Consider the following 6,221-nt stretch of genomic DNA (forward strand, 5'->3'; position numbering starts at 1 on the left):
CAACCTTGGTACCTAGGAAGAAATTTAAGAGAGAAAACACCAAAATGGATAGAAAAAGATACTGCAGGAAGGCAAACCTAAGTCACTTAAACAGTCATAGCTCCGGACATGACATCAGCCACCGTATCTTCAGCTCCTTGATGTGGGCATCTTTCTTTTTCACCACTTCTTTCTGCTTGATGAGTTCCTGCACAACTTCCTCAAAGGACCAGTTTCCCGTTTCACCTCCTTTTTCTTGCCATGGATGTCCTTACGTCCAAACGTGATGTCTTCATGTCCTGTTAACTTTTTATCCCTGGCTTTGTAGTTTGTGGAGAGAAACATTAGTGTTTGCTTGCAAGTCTCCACTAAAGGGGTTAGGGGAACGCCGATCTCCAGAACTGCCCGAACGCCCACCGTTGTTCGTCTTGCGACCTTCCTTCTTTCCTGTCACAGGTTCCAGTAGGCTCCTTTTTCTCCTTCTGCTCTTTTACAAGATTACTGTAAGACATAGGCAAGGGAAAAGCAGGCACAGGAAATACAGACTCTTTTTCACTGGGCTATCAAGACAGGAACCTTCACTGGCTCGGCTCATAGCTTGTGTCACTGCACAATTTGAAAGCACCACGGAAATGTTCTTGGGTGACTCAGGACCTTCTACCTGGTGAGTTGGAGTATCCACCAGAACAGATGAACCAGGCCACATACGATTTCCTGCCAGGTCATTTCCAAGAATGATGTGTACTCCCCCCATAGACAAGGAAGGGAACACCCCCATGGTCACTTCACCTTGTACCAGATCTGAGAAAAGTGTCAATTTATGCTGTGGAGCAGAAAAAACAGTCAAACCCATCCCCCGGACAACAACACTGGAGCCGGTGTCTGTCTCAGAGGAGAAAGATAGCACAGAGTCCACAATAAATGAGTCAAGCGCCCCTGAATCTCTTAATATTTTTACAGGAACTTTCCTGCCACTCCCAAGCAGTGAAACATAACCATCAGCTACAAACGCAGCATAACCGGGTTCAATCTCCTCATTAGCTGAGGAAATAATCTGCTGTTGCTCCATCACAGGAACCCTAGTCCCCGACTCTGATGAAGGTTTTGTGTGTTCCCGCACAGCAGCAATGACACGACTTCGCTCTGCACGCAAAGACGCAGCAGCAGCAGACGATTTTGCTGGCGAATACCCAGGCTTCAACTTCAACACCGGGCACTCATTTCTCCAGTGACCCTCACCCAAACAGTAATTACAGACACGATTTCCCTGGAAACCCCTGTAACCTTTCTGTACCTTATGACAAACTCATGTTAGAGTGGGCAGCATCTCCACGACCACAGTTCTCCCCAAAAAAACCTCTATGGGTCAAGACAAACTCATCTGCCAATTTAGCAGCATCTGTAACCTTGCTTACTTTCTGTTCATTTATGTGAGTTACAACACGGTCAGGCAGAGTATTTTTAAACTGTTCCAGCAAAATGAGTTCCTGCAAATCCTCAAAGGTTTTTACCTGAGACGCAGCACACCATCGATTAAAATGAGTGGCCAAATCACGAACAAATTCAGTGTGAGACCGCTTCTCTTTCTTTTCTGACCTGAACCACTGACGATATGCTTCCGGCACCAATTCATAGGCCCTAAGTACAGCAGCTTTAACCATTGGTAGCTAATGAATTGGTAGCTAACACTGTCAGCAACACTCATGGCTGAGAATGCCTCCTGGGCTCTGCCAGTGAGCACACACTGAAGCAGTAGAGTGCTCTCAGTGTCAGACCAAGTTCGGGCCTCCGCTAAACGTTCAAACAACACAAAGAAAATGTCCGGATCCCTTTCATTCAATTTTGGAACTAACCGCAAATTTACAGAAACATCAAATGATGGAGTATGAGGAGCAAGCCATCAGCCCTCGGTGGTTCAGGCTGAAGCTTTCCCTTACTTATAAGGTCCAACCTATAGCGCTCCAACTCTACCTGTTGTCTTGCCTGATCATGGGCAAGTTCAGCTTCCCGAAGACGAACATCTTGTCGTGCCTTTTCTAACTCCATAGCGTTCTTGTGTCCATGCTGCAATTGTAGGAAGTGTAGCTGTTTCTGCTCTTCAAATGACAACCCAGCCCCAAAACCAGCCGGCACAGGTTAGACACTTTAACATCCCCATTTACATCAGATAAACTAGTCACTACCACAGGCACACTAGCAGACTCCACTAGGACAGGCAAAACATCCTGCTCCACTAATTTGGCCTTTAAGGTGTCCAGCAACTCATCTTTGTTTAACTTCTTGGGGAGATCTACGCTGTAATGGTCAGCCACTCTAAATAGCTGCTCTTTTTTGTAAGAATTAAGCAACTCTTCACTTGGACACCGAACAAATTCGTCAATTGAAGCCATTTTTCCAGACAGAACCTTTTCTCAGCAAGAAATACTGTACCAGCACACTACAGGTAGGCAAGAACACCACCAGAAACAAGTTTTCACCACCACCAGACAAAGATGACAGGCTGTTTTAGTTATGGAACCTCATTCCTCTGGCTAACTGCCTAACCAATACTACCTCTCTCACTCAACCCTAGTCTTCATGCAGGCTAGCAGAGGGATAAATTAAGCACAAACCGAGTAACCCGGTTAACTTTCAGCATGCTGAAAATCACCTAGACAGCCATGGAGTGCACCCGAGCAGCTCCTGAAACTGCTCTAACCACCTGCTGCACAAAAATAACAAACTAAAACAAAAAAAAGGTCAATGGGGACAACGAGTGCCCGTCATTGCTTATGCCTGTCAGAAATAAAGGTTCCAAAAGACTCACCAGCCTTCAACTCTGCCCAGCAGTACAGGAAAACATGTTAACATTAACAATTACCAGAGAGAGCAAAAAAATCTGTGTGAAACACTCCCAATTTTTTATTTTTTTTTTCCCAGTACTAAAGATCCCAGACGAGCCCCCATTTGTTACCGTCTGGCTCAAGGCCGGCAACAAAAGGGAGGTCACACACACTAGTCAAAAAGTAGTTTAACTAAATAGACTAATAACACAAATTAACTCAACATAAATACAATAGTGGGGTGTGTAAATGTAGAAGACATCAGTCGTGTTTGCCATGTGTGGATGAGTGAATGAATGGTGTTGTAATGTGCAACAAACCAAACAAAGAACAAAATGGTGGATGGATGCAGTAGGACCAGCTGAGAGAGAGTGAGACTCCCAGGAGGGCAGTCTTTTATGCCTTCTGTAAGCCACGCCCAGATGGCCAGGTACAGACGACCCTCCCAGCTCCACCTACCTGCCCACTCCCAGTACCTGCAGACAAAGGAGCAGAACATGACAGGCAGGCAGATTGGGAAGGGTCGTCACACCATTCACTACCGTACATATTTTTCCGAAATAAGGTCCCATCAGGTCCACCGGAAGGGGAGGGACTTCGCCTCTCTATTATACAGTAATGCATTATTTAGAAACAAATTAAAGTAATGGGATTACTTTTTTCCAGTAACAAGTAGCGTAAGGGATTACGATATAAAATTCAGTATTTACAGGATTAGGGTTAGAGTAACTACTCCCAGTAGCGCTCTGTTACTTAGACATTTAGAAGTCAGCTTGTTCAACCAAAATGTCTCATTTATATTCCTACATATGTTAAATACAATAGATGTGATGTGTGAGTGTGAAAGTCTTGCCACTGTTTAAAGGCACATAGGCACAATGAGTAATGCTGCTGAATGTGGCTCAGGTGGTAAAGCGGTCGCCAATCTACCAATCGGAAGGTTGGTCATTCGAATTCCCTGGCCCTGAAGTTCCATGTCGAAGTGTCCTTGGGCATGACACTGAACTGTGACTTGCTCCCGATGCTGCGCTATCAGTGTGTAAATGTATATCTGATGAGCAGCTGGCACCTTGTATGGCAGCCTCGGCCACAGAGTATGAATGTGAGTGAATGGTGAATGGTTTCTGTACTATGTTAAAGCACTCTGAGTAGTCATTAAGACTAGAAAAGCGCTATATAAATACAGTCCATTTAATTTAGTAAAGTAATGTAATGTACTATTTATTGAGTAATGCACAATTGATTGCAGTTTTTAAATAACTTGACCAACACTGCTCTCGTTACACCGTATTAGACCTGCATTACATTACTACTAAAATATTAAATTAACTGTTGACATAATACAGTAACGTGAGCTATTTAAATTAGCTGATACATGGTTAAATGTAATTTGCTCTTACCAGTGTATCGGCGTGTGTACTTCATCCACAGCAATCCCACCAAGCGGTCCCAAAACGTCCCAGTTAGAGTAAATTCCGGAAACATATTCTTAGTAAATCTTTACAATCATTCCCCAAAAGAACCAAGCAGGTCTGCCTTGTTGCACGGTCCAAATTGTCTTCAAAACTTGACATTTTCAGAGTGTTGCTCGCTAGCTCGAAGTTCACAGAGAGCGGAAGGTGAGGGACGGAACAAATGTCAGGCAATTATCCTGGAAATGTACTTCCGTTGATCCAGACTACTGCTAATGCAAACCTGAACAGCCTGCTGCTGCTTGACACTAAAAGCATACAACTGGCGAAAACAAGGATGGATTTTGATTGTGAAGCAGTCACAACAAACACTATGTATTTGTCACTGAGGTTAACACTGACCACGATCGTTTTTTCATCTACAAACAAAGACATGGTCATATTGAGAGTGGATCAGTTTGATATATTGCAGGGAGTAACAGAACAGGAAGGAGCAGCCACAGTGAGCTGTTAGATGAAGAGCTGCAGGCTGCACACCTCCAACTCTTCAGCAAGGTAACCAACTTCACTATGTACTGTTGTTGTGCTGTGACATCAGATTGTGGTTTCTATCATTATCAATCAACTGCTTATTAAAGCAACACAACTTTGTTTGGCTGCTCTGTGTTTCCTGTAGTAAACTGAAGTTGCTGTTACCAGGGGTGGAGCCAGACGTTGTAAATATTCCTAACTCTAAACCTAACCCTAACCCCTTTGTTTTAACCCAGACCTAACCTAGTGGGTTCCAGGGGCATGCTCAGGTGAGCCCAGGAAGATTTTGTTCCCCATTTACAGCAGCTATATGCACTATTTGATAATAGAATGCCTAAAATCTGGTAAATCATTTGGGAAAAACCTAATAGTTGCCAAGGAAAGAATCATTCTGTAGAGCCTAAATCCTATTTTGTATCCAAGTGTTCTCCAACTGTCTCCATCATTCTGAAACCAGACTTATTTTCACTCCTGCTACCTAAAAAGAGGCAAAAAAGTGTTTGATGTTACTATTTTTAAGTTAAATAACGTAGGGTAGGAATTTGGCATAAAATATTACTCAAGGACTGCAGCAACATTAGGACATCTCAAGTTGTGTCATGGCCACCACTAGGTTTATCTTTCAGCAAACATGAATCCTTATATATTTTGAACAAGGTCAGGGAATTATAACTCACTACTTAAGTGCTCTGAAGAAAAACAAAGTGCAAAGGAATGTGTACATTTTATACTGCCACAAAAGGAAAAGGGAACAAAATTTGGACGCTCATATTTTCTTGTCTATGACACGCTCCAAGACAAACAGGTGATACCATACGAGGCAGAGCGACACACAGTAAACACACAAATCAAGGGGAAATTCCAAAACTGTAAAAATACACTACGAATGATAAAACTAAACTGACAAATGTGCTCCCCATGCTCCAGTGAATCTCTGAGGGGCAGAAAGGCATGGGAATGAGCTTTTAAAAGAGACACTGGGGGAGGAAGAAAGGAGTCCCATTGCGAAAGAGTTGAATTACCATATCACTGAGGAGCAAAAACAAAGCTCCTTGAGAGCAGCGGGGAATCCGTCATCCAGTGAAGAGCGGTGTTGAAATGCGGATATTTCTGAGCACTCAGACACCACACATTGGTAATAAGCAGTGGGGGGAGATCACACAGTTGTCACAACCTTATACAGAACATCCTGAGAATCAAGGCTTCAACAGTACACTAAAGCAAACCTGAATATGGTTTGGCAGGGCTGGGTATCGCTGACTTCCCGAATCGATTCGATTCTGATTCACAAGGTCCCGATTCGATTACATTTTCGATTTGATTTCCGAGTCAATGTCGATTTGTGATATTTCAGTTGCCAAACCAATTCAGCTTTGATATGAAAGATATTCTATGTGTTTGACTCAGATCGATAACACCACTGACTGCTTTCTACAGACACGTTCTTGTTTTGTTTTTCATTGAGAATTATACAGAA

The sequence above is a fragment of the Sander lucioperca genome, chromosome 11, assembly GCF_008315115.2.
Source record: "Sander lucioperca isolate FBNREF2018 chromosome 11, SLUC_FBN_1.2, whole genome shotgun sequence".
Lineage (NCBI taxonomy): Eukaryota > Metazoa > Chordata > Actinopteri > Perciformes > Percidae > Sander > Sander lucioperca.